Source organism: Eleginops maclovinus, chromosome 17, assembly GCF_036324505.1.
Source record: "Eleginops maclovinus isolate JMC-PN-2008 ecotype Puerto Natales chromosome 17, JC_Emac_rtc_rv5, whole genome shotgun sequence".
NCBI lineage: Eukaryota > Metazoa > Chordata > Actinopteri > Perciformes > Eleginopidae > Eleginops > Eleginops maclovinus.
Genome location: NC_086365.1, coordinates 14638404 through 14658645, shown reverse-complemented (window position 1 = coordinate 14658645; position 20242 = coordinate 14638404). Strand labels below are relative to the sequence as shown.

The window sequence follows — 20242 nt, the reverse complement described above, 5'->3', positions numbered from 1 at the left end:
GAAAACCTCTTTCACAAGGCGCGCAAAACACTCCTGTGGCCTGGATCAAAACAGTTTGTGTGTGAGTGTGTGTGTGTGTGTGTGTGTGTGTGTGTGTGTGTGTGTGTGTGTGTGTGTGTGTGTGTGTGTGTGTGTGTGTGTGTGTGTGTGTGTGTGTGTGTGTGTGTGTGTGTGTGTGTGTTGTGCAACAATAGGAAATGCATGGATCCCTCAACTGAAAAGATGTTAGTACAACCTGAAGTCTGGAGGTATTAACGACCTTTGCTCCGTGGTAATTATGCAATGGGAATCTAGATGGTTATGAGACGTCCTCCTCCTTTTCCACTCCATCTTAATTCAGTATCTGGGTCTGAAGGCACATTTGTACAGCAGACAATTCATCTTCTTTTGCAGGTAAAGCAATTACACTTTCTGGCTCTGTCTTATTCACGTGTCCCTGTAAACCATGACAGTCTGATAGCATGCAAACACCAGCACCCTGAACGTGAAGCAGCTAAATATTCAAGATCTCGTCTCTTTTACCTCTGATTTTGGTCTCCTCCAACACACACCGACTTAATACTTAGTCCACCAGCTGGTTTACCAACGTGCATACTCTTTTGCATTTACCTAAAGCAGTTATATCTGATTCCATGAACCAGAAATGGTTGTTTTACAGTCTTTTTCTCATCGGTTTTTGACCCTTTTTAAGTTACTTTATCCAATTAGACACTGTTACTGTTGTGGACAGTTAAATGGACATGGCTCTTACTAATTGCCTTTTCAATTATACAACATGAATGACAATCTAATAAACATTGTGATTGGTAAAGGTGGAGCTCCACGTAAACTATATGCCAAGAAAGATTGAGTTGTATTAGAAATATTGAAACACTTAAACAGATTGGGCCTAAATAAGTAGAGATGTTTATATCAAATACCACCAGTCAATTATATACTTACATAGCCCCTTGGTGTGTGTATCTGTTCATACAACTCGCACTGTGTCTCTATAATCATTTTAACTGACACTATAAGAAGCACAAGTGAGTCTGAATCAGCTGCATGTTCATTTTCTGCAATATAAACACTTGTTTACAATTGTACGTAAAAATGCATCTTTTTATAAATGTCCCTTAACTTTTTTTAAGGTTTCAATACTTGATGTTATTTATGTCACTTAATTTGAATGAAATTGCTGCGACTCATTTTTTGTAGCCATGGTTGTGCACTTATTTGTATTATATTGCTTTTCTTTGGTGTATTTGCATGCCTTTCTTTACCTGCTATGCCACTTTTGCTGTAATTTCCCCACTGTAGAACTAATGTAGGATTACAGTGGAAATGTGTCCGGAAAAAAAGCAGGTGGAGAAAGTGACAAGAACATTTCCGTGGAAGTCAGAGATGAACTAACTCAACGCCCAAAATATATATTTGATTATTTATTTGGGATCTCTTGTCGGCTCTCGGGCCATTTTTCAAAACAAATGATGACACTGATGTCCACTTTCCCCAAATCTATGGCTCTCAGCTGTCTGAAGACTTGAAAGCAGACGCCCTTCGTGTCAAGCCCGAAGCGGATAAACATGAGAAACAGTGGGTGGGTCTTTATTCATTTCCTCATCTGACGGAGAAGACGGGTGTGTGGACTGGTAAACATAACAAAACAACATCTCTCACTCCGACGAGAGCTGGGACAAGTACTCAGATCTGTACTTGAGTAAAAGGAGAAGTACTCAGGTCTTGTATTTGAGTAAAATGAGAAGTACTCAGATCTTGTACTTGAGTAAAAGTAGAAGTACTCAGATCTTGTACTTGAGTAAAATGAGAAGTACTCAGATCTTGTACTTGAGTAAAAGTAGAAGTACTCAGATCTTGTACTTGAGTAAAGTAGAAGTACTCAGGTCTTGTACTTGAGTAAAGTACAAGTACTCACATCTTGTACTTGAGTAAAGTAGAAGTACTCAGGTCTTGTACTTGAGTAAAGTACAAGTACTCACATCTTGTACTTGAGTAAAGTAGAAGTACTCAGGTCTTGTACTTGAGTAAAGTAGAAGTACCAGAGTGTAGGAATACTCTGTCACAGTAAAAGTATTCTAAATGTTCCTCCAGTGAAAGTAGAAAGTACTCTCCTCTAAATGTACTTAAAGTAGCGACAGTAAAAGTAGTCATTGTCTGATTGGTCCATTTCAGAATAATATCTCTGATATGTTTTATAATGATTGATCATTAAAGTGTTCTCAGAGCTGGTAAAGGTGCAGCTAGTTTGAATGGCTGTGTATACTGCAGGGTAGCTGCTGGATTTACTGCAGGTGAACTAAAGTCTGATTTAAGGGCTGATTATATTTACCATCATTAATTCTAATCTGCCTAGCAACTGAAGGCAGTAAACAATGTATTGGAGTAAAAGTACAAAGTAGCTCCGATTTCAAATACTCAATCAAAGTCCCTCAAAAGTGCTTGAGTTCCTATGCACCAGTGTCATTAACAATCCAGATATCAGACTTTAAAACAGAAACCCAAGCGAGTCGACCTGCAGCGCGAGGAGAATCAAATATTCATGATCCCGCCGTAGGAGCGCGCTACGGATCAGTCACACTGATGCTAACAAGGGGGATAAGAAGTAGCTGTAGCAGACGTAGGGTGAGGTGAGGCACAGCAAACACTGCGGCAGCATCTGCTCTCTGCAGTACGGCCATTAAGGCGGGAGGAGGCGACGCTCCGAGGAGGAGGAGGAGGAGGAGCGTAATGAATGTGGCCCTAACATCTGTGCACCCCCCAACGCCTTCACCTTCCTGCAGATGCACCATCTCTTATTTTCAACAAAACAGACTTTAATTAAGTGTGTTATGTCAACAGATTTCACACAACTGTATCAGGTCAGTTAAAGGCAGTAATATTGATGATGTAAATACTCTTTAGTCCAGAATTGATTTCCTTTAATTATGTGGATTTTTAGAATTGGAAAGAAAGAGAATTTTCAAATATCTTTTCCCACTGTCCTTCTCAAATTTTATCCCAAATATTGTGGCATTTTTTCTACAAGAAAATAGCATTTTAAGTAACTCGCTGTTTTAGGAAATTATGTAGACCTTTATAAAGTAAAGAAATGCAATACTCGTCTTCCATTTTTAAAGATTCAGGATGGTTAAAATGCTTCACAGTCAGAAGAAAGGTCCAAACATATTGAGAGACGGACTTTGTTGGCTCTTCTTACACATTTAATGTCTTAATCCTTCTCTGGATGTTAACCCATGACCTTGAGCAGAAGAACAGAATAGTTTTAACAAGTTTTGGTCTCTGAAAAACTGAAACGTTGACTTTAATTAAATATATTTTGTCCACAAATGTCACATAACTGCAGTCGAAAGCAATAAACACATACAGAAAAACACCCTATTTGAATCAATGCCTGCAAATCCTGCTGCATGCATTATTTATTTTAGAGCTTCATCCCTTTATAACTCACTTTTATTTTAGAGAATTTTGGTGGCTTAATTGGTACCGAGGATTATTTCCAAGTCATTAATTTAGTTATTAAATGCATGTCTGTGATTCTTTTATCTGTTTTAGTGTCGTGTTTACTCTTGTGTTAATCTAAATTAACATTTCACTTATTTCTACCCCAACAAATATCATTAAAACCTTATATTTTTACTCTTAATGAAAGAATCAATTAACAGAATCATACCATTTAAAAGTTAGCTCGTCAAATTTGGTTATAAATCGACATTTTTACTGTTTGGACGCGAGACAACAAGACACAAAGCAACCTATTTTAATATCTTTTCAAAGTATTTGGCACACATCTACAACCACAGCTTAATATTAATGCGTTTAACTAACATCTGTTGATGTAATGCACTCAATTAAAGTCGACGTTTATTTGATCTACTTCATTTTTTATCCTTAATTGGTGAATATTTCTCGTGTGAAAGCAATGATGCAAGTGGTAGAAAGTTAGAGATAGAGATAGAGACAGAGTGGGAGGAGGAGGAGGAGGAGGAGGAGGAGGAGGAGGAGGAGGAGGAGGAGGAGGAAGAGCATCCACATCGCCCCTCCACCCCCTTACAACTTTTCTTTGGGGGCTTCTTATAAACCAACCATCTATCTCCATTATGCCCCTGAAATTGCTATTTGTCGCTTTGCGGGGAAGAAATAATCAATATGTCTTGTGGGGGCAGCGAGCGCATTAGAGGAAGCAAATTGATGTCTCTCGCCCCAGCGCTCCTCACCAGCTCGCTGCAGCACGCTGATGGGAAGCCAGACAGGGGGTGTGTGTGTGTGTGTGTGTGTGTGTGTCAGTGCACATGAGTGAATGAATGAGCGAGTGGTCAGGCTATTGGGAATTTGTTAATGCAAAGTGAATGCCAGTGTTTGCCTGTGTGATTATGTGCACACCAGCTTCCATTGTGTGTGTGTGTGTGTGTGTGTTGGTGTGTGTGTTGGTGTGTGTGTGTGTCCAGTGCCGACAGAGCCTTATCTCTGCCAGCCATCCGGTTTTAGGTCTTCGGGCTGTCAGCGGCAGATAGCCCTGTCACTACCGCAGCATCCCCCTTTTCCCCGAGAGCCTTGAAGGCCTCCTATACCGACTGACACTCGGTAGAAAATCCCCGCCTGATAAGTGTATTTCAGGCGGACGTGACCGGCCCAGAAGTCTATCTCCTCCTCCTCCTCCTCCTCCTGGCTTTTTTTATTTCTTTCCACTTCTCTATCGTTCTCCATCACATGCCAGAGGAAGTAAACATCCTTTCGTCTGTTTTCTAAACTGCAAATAGCTTAATCTGTTGTCTGGCTGTGTTGTTGCCTCGACCCTTTCCATTTATTGACTGCGTGTTAAAAAGGATTCATGGCACGCAGATGTATACGCACTTAAAAAAGGTGAATCCAGCAGCAAAGAGCTTTTGCATTTGGTCTCAGGAATACAAATAAAAGCAGCACATTTGCATCAAAGCCTGCAATCTGCTGCATGCATTATAACCTTTAATACCTTCTCTTCATCCCCTGAGAACTCACTTTTATTTTATAGAATTTGGGCATCTAAATTGTTACTGAGAGTTATTTCCAAGCTGTGGGATCCAGCTCAGTTAAAGCCTCTACTGTCAAGTCATACTGATGTTAAACTTGATATATTATTAGTTGGACTGTTAATGCATGGATGCAGTTCATCAATTTAGTATTTGAGACACATTTGACTTGCTTTTTACCCCATCAAATATAATGTGAACCTTTAGTTTAGTATATTATTGAGTTAAGGACTCAAGCAATTAACCTAAGGATCAATTAACAGAAAGATCTACAGTTTTAAAGTCATATTCTGTGATTATAAATTGACATTTTTACGATTATGTTTGGACACATGAAGCCACAAGAAGATGTTAGCTACATTTTCCTGACTTTTTTAAAATTCTGCTTAATTAAACGATTGCACCATGAGGTATATTCACTTGCTGACTCTCATCTGGAGCTTTCAATTCTATCCAACAACCTTCCTCTGCAGATGGAGCTAGCACTGTTCAGTTATATACTGTAAATTCTAAGTATTTGTAGCTCTAAGTTGGTCCCTATACTCTTATAATGCTTCATAACCCTGCAAATTTTGCACAAGCACACAAAGCTACCTCTTAATATCTGCACGGCTTTCCATTTTTCATACCAATGCTGCACATATTTTAGTTTTTTTTGGTATATCTATATATATCATGTAAATATTGCTCAATATTTGAATGTTATAATGTGTATTTTTAAATATTTTCTTATAATCTTTTCATTTTTTGTCCTTTTTGTAATCATTTCTCTCCTCTGACTGAGTTTGCACCATATAAGGCAAATTCCTCCTATGTGTGTTAACCTTCCTGGCAATAAACCTGATTGTGATTCTCTCCACATATCAATTTATTTCCGAGTGTCTCAGGGAGTGACAACACGTGAAGGGGTTTCAGACGTTTAAGACGCTCGCTGCTCTTTAGAGAAACACCGTCAATGCAAATCTGACACCGTGGAGGCAGCCGCAGAATACCATCACTGTCACGGCATTATGACGGGGGGGATGAATATGTAAATAGTGTGACTGATACTCTGAGAGTCAGAGAATAAATTCATCCTGCTGTCATCCACACACACACACACACACACACACACAGAATCAATCTGAGCTCAGATGGCTGTGTCTCGTTTCAGACGCCGGACGGGGGGGCGTCACAACAGGACTCTCCATTATCCATTTATTCTCTGCAGAGGGCATTAGGGTTCCTGTCAATCCTCATCTACCCACACTGCACTGAAGCCATGACCACACAAACATTTGCCATTTGCGTATAAAATAAGACTACAAATCTTCTGTTCTGTGCCTCGTGTGTGGAAGAATTCCGGACAATATTCAGACCTGGTTCTCCCAAAAAAGACCTCAAGACAAGCCAAAATGTCTTCTGTCCCTCCTCTCACATCCACACGTAATTACCCTTATCTGCATGTCTTCGAACTGCCAGAGAAAACCAGACCTCCACACAGAAAGCTCTTTAAAAAGGAGAGTCCGAAGGGAAGGACTACAGAGTAAAGGAGGCAATGTGTGACTGACAGGTGAAGTCCAGTAAAGAGACACAACAACAAAGGGTGTTGCCGGGTTTAATGTTCCCAAAAATGCCCCCCGTAACTTTTCTAATTCCTAAACAAATGGTAAATTCCTCCTCTCTTTAAACCTCTGTACTGTAGGCCACTTTGGATGCTACCAGCCGAAAGGATGGGTGTTATCAGCAGCCTCATAGACCTGTGTTTGGCTATGAGGCGACCAGTTGATCTTTTCTAATGGACGTCAGATAACTAGAACAATTCTGTTTGAGTTTGGGCGAAGACGGTGGAGCAAGGAGGCACGTCTCACACCACAGTCATGTAGCTGGCACGTTATCGGGGGTGTCATGTCTTTCCTTGAATTTGTGTGACAATTTCAGTTAGGGTTTCTGCTCTGTATCACCGGCTTGTTGATTATCCACCACAGCACGATGCATGGTTGCATTTTTATCTCGAGACCATTCTGTTTCTACTTCTTGCTGCAGCCCTTTTTCTGCCGGCCCGGTCTGCTTTGGACTGAATGCAGCCAGACCACGTTAGCTGAATCTCTGTAAAGACCCACCTGGGCCAAATTGGTGGACCACTAGCAGTCATGCCACTAGGGCCAGGGATGGAAGAAGTATTTACATATGGTACTCAAGTAAAAGTACAAATACCACACTTGGAAAATACTGCAATACAAGTGAAATGCATTCAAAACCTCACTGAAGACAAATTCCTTTACTCATTGTATATGTTATACAGTTTAATAGATGTATAATATGTTGAGGTAGACTCTTGGTCAGAAAAGCAACTAATACCTGAAGCTGTGTAGAGCAGACTAGAGTACAATATTAGTCTCTGAGATGTAGCGCAGTAGAAGTAAAAGGAAAGTAATGTACCTTAAAAACGAGTTAATGTACTAAGATACTTTCCACCACTGTGTGCCAACATGACAACATAGAGACCACCTTTAAAGTATTGAACTATACGTCCGTTTTTATAATAAGCAGCCACAATAACGAGGCTGTATCTGCAGGTGAGGGGAACCTGCTCAGAGATGATCCGTCCCACTCGGCTCAGTGTAACACCAAAGTGTCGGGAGAAATAATTCCACTACCAGCTGCATGTGTCAAACAGAACGACGGTGCGGCGCCGCAGGTTAATTCGTGGCTTTGATGGATGCCGAGTGAAGGCTGTCGCTGCGAGCGGGAGAAACCATAGCAATTAGAAGGAAAAAAAATGGTGTGTGTGTTTTTGTGTGTATGTGAGGGCTGGATGCTGCATGCATCGCTGGGCATAAATGAGAGTAGCAGCCCGGGCGACGGAGGCAGGGCTTTAACACGAGACCACAGCCACGCCTAAGACTCCCATTGTGCCGCTCTCGCTAATCCATTTCCACCCTAACAAGCTGCTGCCTCCAAACCCAGCCATCCAGCGGCAGCCTGTCCACCGTCTGCTGGGCTTTGGTGCAGCTCCAGCTCTCTGACTTTCAGCAGCCATTTTAAGCTCTCTCTGGCATCGCTCGCCGTGTCGAAACAAAGCTCTAATGTTTCAGCATCCGAGCGCTACTGTACTTGTTTGAATGCATGTGGGGTTTACAGTGAGCGTGCATGGAAACAACTGAATGAATTGAATGTATTATGAGATTCAGGAGATAAAATACAGAAAAAAGATGGATTTGCAGGATGTTGGATTTGGTTGATTTGGTGACGATAAAAACAGTTGTTCTATCTTTATCTTTCTCTGGATTCAAACCAATTTCCATGAGCGGAAAACTGAATAATCTAACAAGTTTTGCTCACTGGAAAAACAGAAACGTTGCCTTTAATTAAATATATTATGTCAACAGTAAACAATGATATTAAGGGTTAGGGTTTGTGTTGAGGGTTAGGGTTTAGGTTAAGGGTTTAGGTAAAGGGGTGTGGTTAAGGGTTTAGGTTAAGGGGTGTGGTTAAGGGTTTAGACTTAGGGTTTAGGTTAAGGGTTTAGAGATAAGGTTTAGGTTAAGGGTTTAGAGATAAGGTTTAGGTTAAGGGTTTAGAGATAAGGCTTAGGTTAAGGGTTTAGACTTAGGGTTTAGGTTAAGGGTCTAGAGATAAGGTTTAGGTTAAGGGTTTAGACTTAGGGTTTAGGTTAAGGGTCTAGAGATAAGGTTTAGGTTAAGGGTTTAGACTTAGGGTTTAGGTTAAGGGTTAGGGTTTAGATTAAGGGTTGGGGTAACCTAACCAGGTTCAACCTCATTATCTTTTTAACTAACTGAACGCTGTTATGAAATTAAATCTGTTGACAAAATACACGTAAATAATCTCAGTTTTCTGAATGCGTGTCGATTAATATGGATGTTTTTTTTACTCCTTTTATCAAAGTGAAATGAAGGAATGTATAAAAGGAATTTGGTTTCACATTTACAAAATATTAAGCCTCAAAGAAATGTGTATTGGATGTTGGCTCGTGTAAAACAGAAGAAAATCATCAGGCAATTGTTCTTTTTGTCCTCCCTTCTGGACTGCATGTTGAATACGTGTGTCCCCTGCTGATATCCATCTTTTTAGAGTACAAACAGAAGGGTAAAGTGCCCCCGTCCTTTGTTGTGTGCTAATAAAGCAGCCGCGGCACCACAGAGAAATCAAAAGTGCATTTCCTCTATTGAGCTGGAAGTGTGGAGGCACTTGAACAGCACTTATTGTCCTCGCACCCGAGAACATTACCTCAGGTGAAAGGAGCTGAGGAGAGGACGAATAAACAGATTTAATCAGAGCATCCTTCCCTGCGTGTGACTGCTTTAAATATATTGAAATAGAGGAAGAATTCGGTTTAAAACTGAGGTTTAGAGGCGGTTTTCTGACTTCTTATCCCACCTGTTATCAAAGTGACAAACCTCCCTTTGGGTTTCCCGCACCCACACAGAGACCGAGCGTGATGAGATGAAATGAGATGGGAGGGGAGATGAAATACGATTTGAGAGGCATTCAGGGGGAAGCAGGTGACTCAGCAGGCAGAACTTTATATCTCTTATCCATGTATTGATGTACAAAATATTCATAATAACCTCTAAAAGCACAGATGAGGGATTGATGATCATGGGGGATCATTTTTGATTTCTGAGCCCTTACTAATTAATGTTTACAGTCCATTTCTTTTTTAATCCATCTCCATTTAAGCGCTTCGTCAATGTGCTTCTTTGTACAGCTGAATTTAATTTTAAATAAATAAAAATGAATAAAAAGCATGACATTTATGTACCAGGGGCCACAGTGAAATGAGTGTTAATGGAAACTAAACAACGTCTTCAAACTAAATTTACAGCTGGAATAAAATGCCACCATCGACATCCAAACTCCAATAAAATTGTAATTAAAAAAGGTCCATTTTGTGATGTCACAATGTTAACCATTAGCCAATAAGGTAACACCGCCTTCCTGATCACCTGGATCTCCTCCTAGAGCTCAATTGTGTGTTTTTTTTTTTAAACCAATCACGTCACAGAGGGGGCGTGGCCATCAGCAGCTCATTAGCATTTAAAGCTACAGACACAGCATCAGCACTTTTGGAACAGGGCTGAAACAGAGGGGTTTATGGGATGCTACAATGATCTGTTTGGCGTTTCACCCAATCAGAGACAGGCTCTGTATATATCTGAGACCTGGAATATATAATATAGACCTTTAATGATTAAAACAAAGAGGCGTTTAAAGACTTGCATAATGATTTTCTGGTTTGATGCGACTCCTTTTCCCACAAAGTAATATTCAGAGGACTGTTTAAGAGATGAGTTTTAAACTGCATTTCCAGTGCTTTCATTAAAACAAAATGCAAATACTCCAGTGCACACAGAGAAAGACGGGAGTTTGGTGAATTTATGAAGAAGATGTTAATGAAAGTGTCAAAGGCTCGGAGAAGACCAATATAAAGGTGTTACGGAGAGGAAAGACGGGTGGATAAAAGCCCTTCAGACTGCCTCAACTATTGTCATTGCAATGTGGTTTTCAGTCTGAAAGTGTGCCTGAATTTAGTCCAGATAGCAGAGCAATATGGTGAGATATCCACAGCATATTTTTGCACAGCTGCTCTGGTGTCAGTGTGTGTAAAAAGGAAATGCTTCTTGGCACAAAGACCGGACTCAGTGAACAGAAAAGGCTTGCAGACAATAAAAAGGCAGCACATCGATAAGTGCCGGGCCGGGCTTAGCGGGAGACTTATTGGTTTGAATTCAGCAAAATACACAAAGACTGTGCATAAGAACAAACGACTGAAGGGGCTTCTCGTGTGTGTGTGCGGGCGTGGGTGTGTGTGTGTTTGTGTGCTCGCTCGTGCTCAAAATCCAATCTAGCATCTTATTCACGTACAGCAGGCCTCGTGCAAATATTAGCACTACATCTATCGGGAGCCAATCTGGCTGTCACCATACTGTTGTTGTTTTCCTGCGGAGCGTCAGTAAACAGAGCCGAGTCGACACGGGATGTCGTGCAGCTGGAGGTGAGGTACGGAGTAATCCCATTACTTCTGCGTCGCAGCTTTAAATTCCTGCAGTCTGTTCTCAGTTGCATGCTTTTAATTGGACTGTCATTACTTATGTTTAGCAGACATACATCTTTATTCAGAGAGACTCAGATCACAACATGATGGTGTTTAAACAATTCAAACAAAGAAAAAATAATCTGTGTTTAAATTGACTTAGAGACGTTGAGGAAGTTAACATCCATCGATAGTATTTCTTTTATGGACATGACATGATTTATATACTGTATAACTAGTGTGGATTGTGGATTTTAAAGGTTATTTTTTAGACCTTTTTATAGGTGCATAACAAATCCAGAATTTAGGATGGCATGTAAAGGAATAACACTTAAATAATTACAAGAAAATAGCTTTTTTTCATCGGGTCAGGGGAGCACTGGTTGGATTTCAATGGTACCTAAACCATTGTCAAGTGTCAGAGTCACCTCCACATTTGATCTGGGTTGTTCAATGCAATTCAAATTGTATTAATGTCCTTGTTGCTCCGTTTTGGGCTCCATCAGGTTCTTTAGCGGCTGAACGCTCCTCTTTGCTCACCAGCTAGTGGTTAGCTTTGTCTGGAAACTGTTTAAGGATGAAAAGGTAGTTAAAGTCTGGAGCTTTTTCCTGGAAATGACCCTGATTGGAGCTGTGAGAGCGAACCAAAAGAATGACTGAACGAAGGGTGAATCTAAAACGTGCTGAAGAGAGGAACAGTGATTATTGTCTGTGAGTAAGTCATGGAAAACTAGCCTTTACTCACACACACACACACACACACACACACACAGAGAGAGAGAGAGGAGGAGTGGCCTCCCGCCCGGTTGAACAGATGACTTTCTCTCGGGCAGAATGTGAAGCCTCCATCTGAGGCGGAGGCGCTGACGTCTATTAGATCTATAAATCATGTTAGGTTAAGGGTGGGGGGTGCTGGGTATTGGAGGAAGGGGGGGGGGGGGTGGGCGAGAGCTCAGGGTCGTAAATCTCATTACCTGAGACCGCTGCTGCACCCCCTCCCCATCGCCTCACCCGTCCTCAATCTCTCCCATTATCAGCTGACCTTGACCACCAACGCAGACACTTACACTCAATCAGGCGGCAGGGTGCGTGTGCGTCACTGTGTGTGTGTGTGTGTGTTTACCTGTCATATTTGCACTGCGATATTTAAAGACCCCTCCTCCCCCCTCGTATCTTAAATGAGGTTTCTTTTTCAATTAATTTATCAGTTTATTCTTGCTCCTGTCATTGGCACTTTCCGTCTAACTTGTCAGCCACTTAAAGTCAATTAAAGGTAAACACACACAACCACACACACACACACACACACACATGCACACAAACAATTCATTCTCATGGTTGTTGGCATGCAGGTGGACATTATGATTCATGATCTCCTTATTTAAGATTGTTAAATTGTGGTCTTTTTTATTTCTTTGGACTGAAAATTGGTTAAAAAAATCAATCAAATAAAACGAGTAGCTCAACATAACGAGCGCACCTTTAAAGGCCAGTGGTCCCTGATTGATAACATTTCTAAATCAGGTACAACCTAGAGGCTGAACTTCAGGTAATTACTTTTTTCATTTCCTGGTAGAAGCCCAAAAAACTGAAGCTCAGACTTGTGTCGTCTGAAGTTTAGCGAACAGATTGTTCCCGTACTTCGTTCTGGTTTGCCGACTCACTCTGCGACGATGCTGCTGCTATGCAACGGTCAATAAACACACACCTGTAAGCACACCATGCTTCATTTAAGGGCTAATGATCTCAACCTGAAACACACACCTGCATCTGTGTTACATTCACCCTCCAACCACTCCCTCTCTGTCGGAGGAGCACAGCATAATGTATAAGGAGATCATGCATTATTTTAAAAAACTACTTAAATTATTTTCCTTCTTCAGACTTTTGAGGAAGTTCAACATTAACCGTTAGCCACGCCTGTGGTGTGTCTTTATGATGGTATTATTAGTCCGTCTGTTAGTCGGTTCTACACTTTAGTGATCATCTGGCTAAGGTCAATTGTTTTATTGGTGTTTAATCACCTGAAACTAAGAATGGTTGTGTTTCGTTAGCTTAGCCTTCGCTATTTTTTGCAATGTTGCACCATCATGTTTCTACGGTAGCCAAAGAAGGACAAACCAAACACTGGATGTAGAGAAGGTCTTCATGCTTTTCTAAGTTATCTGTATGCCACTGAAGGAGTGTCAAGAGGGTGTGTGTTGACATATTTGTGAAAAGGAAGTTGGTAGCACGAAGAGCTAGCTTGATAAAAGCAATCGGATTTCCTTGTTGGGTTTCCTTATGAAAGAAAGATGAAAGATTCAACTTTATTGTCATTGCACAGAGTACAAGTACTAGGACAACGAAATGTGGTCTCTGCATTTGACCCATCCTAGTGTTAGGAGCAGTGGGCTGCCATTATGTACGGCGCCCGGGGAGCAGTGTAGGTAACCAGTGTCTTGCTCAGGGACACCACGGTGGCACTTGGTCTTTCGGGGACTTGAACTGATGACCTTCCAGTTCCCAGGCCAAGCCCCTATGGACTTCGCCACCACCGCCCTTCATTACTGCAGGTAATTAGCTCTGTGGTACACACACACACACACACATGTATGACACTTAACCAGCTTTGTTCAAAAGGATAAACTCCACTTCATAATGCTATAAAAAAAAAACTACATCACGGTCACGTGGCTGAGCATCACCACCGCTAAGCTAAAGGCAGCCTGTTGTTGCTGTGATGACGTCTAGCCGTATTTAGTCACTGTTTTTTTATTGACGCATAGAGGTTTCTCCAGTGGGGTATTTACTGACTTAATGTATGTCTTAAAACCAAACGTGAAAGTCTCTTCAGCTTGTGTTAACTACAGAACATGTGCCGTTAAAATGCCGACTCAATTCCCGATTTTTAGGACTCATTCCTGCACCACTGACCTCTAGACACAACTACAGCTAACACTATTTTTGAGCGATTCTTCTAGCCAAAAAAAGGAAATCTAATTTGAATTTTAATTGAGAGAGGAGGAGTGGGGGGGTTGGGGGGGTGCACATTCAAACCAGAAATATTGTAATTACATGGCGTGTGCCTTGCCAGCTGCATGCTGCTGTTCTGTCTTTCATAGCCGAGCCGCACATGACTGTTTCTGAAAGCAATTATTCAGTTGAACCTGCAGAGATTTTGTGCTTCGACTTCGCCAAACAACTCTGGAAGTCAAACCTTGGCTTCATCGAGTAAATTCAGTTTAAGCTCACATCATAACAGAGTGAGAAGATACTAGTGGAAATGAACACTATGTTGAATACAAATGTCTGTTTTTAATTTAAATGGAAGTTTAATTGATCCCATTTTTATAGTTTTAACCCTTAAATGATTTGCCCAGATCAAGGTATAAAACAGGGATAATCAATCACAGATATACTTGTGTTTTAAAGCGTAAATCCTCCAAAGATAATCAGATAAAAAAGGGGTAATATGGGTTTAATATAGCCCTAAATGAGCAACGTAAATGAGTGTAAAATGGAAAAAAATAATGAAATTCTGTCATTTTAGCTCAAATATTAGAAAAATTGGAAGTAATTATATATATTTTTCATATGCTTGCCCATTCAAGGGTTAATCCTGGATAATATAGTGAGTTTAAGGTATTCTGACCAGGATAATCATCTTCCTTTACCTTCTCCAATCAGCTACAGAGAGGAATACTTCAGGGATATTTCCTTCATGAAATAGTATAGCTACAAGAACTCTGCAAAACATTGACAAACAAAAGTACAAAAAGCACCGCCCCGGTCACATCGGGTGAGGTGTCTTTGGAGTAAATCAGTACCCTTGGTTCCTCTGCTGACTCGCTCTGATCTCCTACTGAGTTCTGACTTCCAGCTCCAGAGAAGCAGACATAACGAATGTTCAAAACACACCGCTTGCAGTCTCCGTATATTACCACTTTCTCTCCTTCCTCCTCCTCTGTCTTCCTTTCTTGTTCTCTCACACTTATGTGGATCCTTATGTAATCAGCTGTAGTCTATTTAAAGAAACTGAAACGATTTGATTGCCGACATAGAAATCATTTAATGAGAATGAAATTAAAAAGTAGCGTCGCGTAGAAGAAGTGGTGATAAATCTTTCTGTGCTGCCTCTCTCTCCCTCCTTACATAATTTCTTCAACACTGCTTCCTCCAGTGCATCTTAATGGGATTTCATGCCTGGAGCACATTCAAGGCTGGAGCGGGAGTCTGCTGCATTGTGGTAAATCTGGCTGCTTCCAGAATAACTTATACGACAACGCTCTGAGCTATCACTGAAACCCAAACGGTGGGAGGAAGTACTCAGATCTTGTACTCGAGTAAAAGTAGAAGTACTCAGATCTTGTTCTTGAGTAAAAGTAGAAGTACTCAGATCTTGTACTTGAGTAAAGTAGAAGTACTCAGATCTTGTACTTGAGTAAAGTAGAAGTACCAGAGTGTAGGAATACTCTGTCACAGTAAAAGTATTCTAAATGTTCCTCCAGTGAAAGTAGAAAGTACTCTCCTCTAAATGTACTTAAAGTAGCGACAGTAAAAGTAGTCGTTGTTTGATTGGTCCATTTCAGAATAATATCTCTGATATGTTTTATAATGATTGATCATTAAAGTGTTCTCAGAGCTGGTAAAGGTGCAGCTAGTTTGAATGGCTTTGTATACTGCAGGGTAGCTGCTGGATTTACTGCAGGTGGTTTCACATCATTAATCCTAATCTGCCTAGCAACTAAAGGTATTAAATACATGTAGTGGAGTAAAAGTACACCATTTACCTCTAAATTTTAAATAAAGCCTGAATATTTCAGCCAGAAAAGTTCCTGAAAAGTGCATCATGTCCCCCCCCAGGCTGTTCATGGTGACAGCTTCACTCATGTCTGATAGCTGAGGATGAGCCCGGTACTAATCATTAGTAAGTCCAGAAATATCTGAGATGGACGACATGTCCCGGGGCAAGAAGGTCCCACTAACACCAACTAAGGAGGTGATTCTGAAACCATCTTCCCGCCTCGATGGAAACTCAATACCACTGGAAATATAGTTCACACATCTCTGCGGGTTGTGAGGGTGTTATGGATTACTGGAGGTAACACCCACACCTCCAGATGTTTCCTAACTGCATCACAGGCTCACTTGTTGAAGCGTTTGTTGTGTTTTATTGATTGCAATTAAAGCGCCTGTGGGTGGATTTGAAAGAAGACATTGTGGTTCTTAACAGTTCTCCCTTCCCACATGAATCCAAACCCCATTTTTTAACTAGAAAGACTAGATATGATCGCTCAGAACATAAATCCAACCCAGTCAGACAGCTTTAATGTTTTGCACTTCACATGACAAGCGGTGGAAAAAACATAATTTTATGGAGGTCTTTTCGACCCCTCAGAGCACTTTACATACTACAAGTCATTCATGCAGAGCAGTACTACTTGCTCTAGGGAAGCTAACACACACACACACACACACACACACACACACCATCGGGATCACCTCAGGGTTCAGTATCTCTCCCTAGGAAACATCCGCATGTTGACTGCAGGAGATGGCATCGAACCCACAACCTTCTGGCTGAAAGACGACCGTGTAACTTGAATATAAGACTATTTTTCCATCCTGGCACCCTTTGCAAATGTCGTCAAAGTGGTGAAATTAAGCTGAAAACTCTATTATGTCCTACACTTGAATAGTAAGCCCACATGTTATGAACTAAATGTATATATTCATTAAGAAAAGTTCTTTAAAAAATCATTTCAGACAAATAAAAGCTTGTTTTATTTCATCATTGTGACACATTTACTCTAATTTTCATCTATATATATATTACATGTATGCCAATCCAAGCTTTAACTGTGTAACAAAGCAAAAACAATCTGTGAGTAATAATCCTACAAACTAATACTAACTTTTGTCTCCTCTCCACACACACACACACACACACACACACACACACACGCAGCAGAGTCCCGTTCCGCTCTGCAGGCTCTCAGGACCACCTGAGGGTATCACATCACAGGTTTGTTTTTCCTGTATCTGCTCCATCAGAGAGGAGCAGGCCTCATTAGTGTGTGGCCCCTGTAGGGTCCCGAGGCCCCTAAACCCACAACAGCACAACCTCCAGTGGACCCTGGGGCCCCGAGCCCCCTAACAACAACAAATCACTGAAACAAAAATGCGCGCTGGCTCCCCTAATGCCCAAATCTTTACACTTCAAAAACACAATTATGCTAATGCCAGGAATCATTTGCCATTCCAGCTCTGATTTAATGCGGCCTTTTAGTGGGGGAAAGCTAATTAGAGGCTTTAATTAACATGTGCGACACACACTGAAGAGAAGTGCGAAGGAGCCTGTCGATCAGCGAGAGAGGGCGAGCGAGGAAGGGAAGTCTGAAAGCTATGCAAATGAGGCGAGGGAGCGCCGCGGGAGGCGTGGAGTTCTGCCGCTACAACGCTTTCTGTAAATATCACCGTGACCCGCAGACAGAGTGGAGTCAGCTCATTAACACGGGCGGGAAGGTGGCAGCCCACCAGGGTCAGCGCTGATATGATGCAACCTGAGCTCAGGGAGGGGAAGCGTCATTAAGACCGGGACAAAACGCACGGTTTAAACTCCGGTCCTGTGAGGCAAATACTCCGGTCACATAATGCTTCCCCTGCACCTCAGGGTGGATGGACGGCTGGACTCTCACTTAACATTTGCTGCCTGTCAATGCCTGTTAAATGCTTCTCATTGAAAGGTTAACTCTGCACATCCTGAGCCCAGAATATCATCGTCATACCAACAGGTAGAGGACTGATGGAGAAAGCAATCACCCCAGCATTCACTGCAGTTGAAAATAAACAGAAAATCAGGAAATCAAACAAAAGATTGGAGCTGGAAGCAGGAAAAGTCGAGGAGATTTAACTGTAGTGTCACTTAGATTGGAGTTTAACCGACAATGCTTTTTAAGATCTAATATGAAGACGGTTCAGCGTTAGTTTTTGTCCATTTCTCGTTTTTATTGGAGAAAGTAATATGCTGCCATTTAAAAGCAGTTCTTAAAAACGTTATGCAGCTTGGTTTGATGAAATTTACTTGATATATGTGACAATACTTTTGCTATAAGCTCGTAGATTATATTTTGACATCATCTATAACATATTAAGATTCAGATCTACAATGTAGCAGTCTTAATATGGAGTGTTTTTATTTACTTTAATTGGTTTTTAAACATCAAATTATCATTTTCTTCAAAATAAATTGTTTAAAATCCACATTTCAGTGAAGTCTGAATTCAATGCTTCCATTAAAATGTATGAAACAGTGTCTGAAGCTCCTATCAGCCTGACTGCTTGTCTTTAATCCTGCATGGACGCTACAGGGTTTCCTCCTGGGATCAATGCAGCAGCAGGGGGGGAAAGGAGGAAGTGGAACAGCTGCATTTGTAGGGCACTTTAAAATTCATAGAAAGCTCAGTCCTGGGTGGGTTTTACTCGCTCATGGTATTGATCCTCCTTCTCTTAGTTCTTGACCTTTTCTGCTTGGTTGCTGTACTTTAAACCAAGAACAGGAAATGCATTATTAATGTTAAAGTTAGAAACTTCATGAAATCGAACCTTGATATTGACATTATTTATGTCGTGTGGACATCTTTTTAGCACTCTTGGCATTTACAACCCCCCCCATTGTGTGAGTCCACTATTTCTACAAGTGTTTCAGCTTCTATAGCAGCTTCTCAATTTGAAAGCCATACCAGAGGGCACTCATCTCTTTTTATCTACTAGAAAGGCACCATAGATCTATATCTAACATGGAGGCATCGAAGAGCGCACTTTTTCAAGGTTTTTTTTAAAAGAAGCTCTGGCTGTGTCAACCAGTGGACACATGACGTCATGTTTTAATACTCAACCTCACTATTATGTGGCATGTTTGTATTTTTCACCTCTACTGGGACATGTCTCCATGCTTTAATGTTCAGAAAGCTCTTTATGTTTCTCATACTGCCTGTGCTGCAGCACCTCTTTTCACCCTCTGTCTGAAACCAGAGCCCAGTCTGCTCTGTTGTGATTGGTCAACCAGCTTAGAGATGTCACGTACAATGTGTTGGAATGCTAGTGTTACATAGTGATGTCTTACTGCTACATAAGTAAACCAACGGCTCCGTGCCGTGTTGAATCTCACTCGCTGCTCAATTGACAGAAAACTTTTAGAATATTTAGATCATTTTTTAATCGACCTTGAAGCTGTGACCATACCGTTGGAAAAACGTCGCATAGGGGCTGATGCAAACTACCATCCATCATGTCAGGATGTGTGTTATTAATCTTCGACAGGCGACAGAGAGAGAGGAGGGGCTCACCTCTGTGTTCAGTCTTCAGGCACAGCGAGAGCCTTCAGGGCACATCATGTCCTCTTGACCTGGACACAAGGCAAGGAAAGAGAAGAGATCAGGGTTTCAGGAAAAATCTGTGTCAATTACGAACTGATATCAGGAAGAAACGCCCTCTTTAAACATGTGCTTCTCATTCTCACTCGTGACTTCTGTTGCTAGGCAGAACATAATCTACAAGAGCCCCATTATCACATATAAGGAACCATAAATAACTGGTTAAGTGTGTGACGATTGACATATATGGCACATGATAGACATCTGTAACTTAATCACTCGAGTAATTACCTCGATAAAGACAGCTTTTATTTTAATCATACTGAACATAAAAATGGTTTCCACTGTGCCAAAGCAACCTTCCATTCACATCTCCTGAGTCCCAAACAGAACAACAGAGTAGAGCTGCCATAAACAGAGGCTCAATCAGTCACAACAGGTGTGCTTAATTGGACCGTACCATGTAGTGCAAGGGCATGGGGGACAGTGAATCCTTATAATTAAAAAAATGTCATTGTTTCAGATTCACCTCTGATTTATTGTGTTAATTATTTTAGTATAAACTGGAATAAATGTGTAGTTATTTACAATTAAAATAATTAATTTGATAGATTTTTGTGTTTGTTTTACCTTTTTTTGTAAATAAAAGCACTTTAATATATTCGTTCTCTTAGTTATTTCACTCACATTGTTTAAACATATATAGGTAGTAAAATATAAGACTTAAATTGCAGTAACATTTCTATTAGTTATGTTATTTAATATATTCTCCATTATTTTTATAATAATAATAAGCAGGATTTTTATAGATTTTTCTGCTGTATAATAAATTATATGTTCAT

At 40.9% G+C, this 20242-nt stretch overlaps 1 long non-coding RNA gene across 1 annotated transcript in view; it reads right to left on the bottom strand.

Moving 5' to 3' along the window:
- Positions 1–19792, bottom strand: part of LOC134879477 (uncharacterized) — a 37382-nt gene extending 17590 nt beyond the window's left edge. Inside the window, exons 1-2 of the long non-coding RNA XR_010167849.1 lie at positions 19692–19792; positions 19374–19432 (exon numbers count right to left, since the gene is read on the bottom strand). This is a non-coding gene — a long non-coding RNA (uncharacterized LOC134879477). The remainder of the gene's footprint in view (positions 1–19373; positions 19433–19691) is intronic.
- Between the last annotated feature and the right edge of the window lie 450 nt (positions 19793–20242).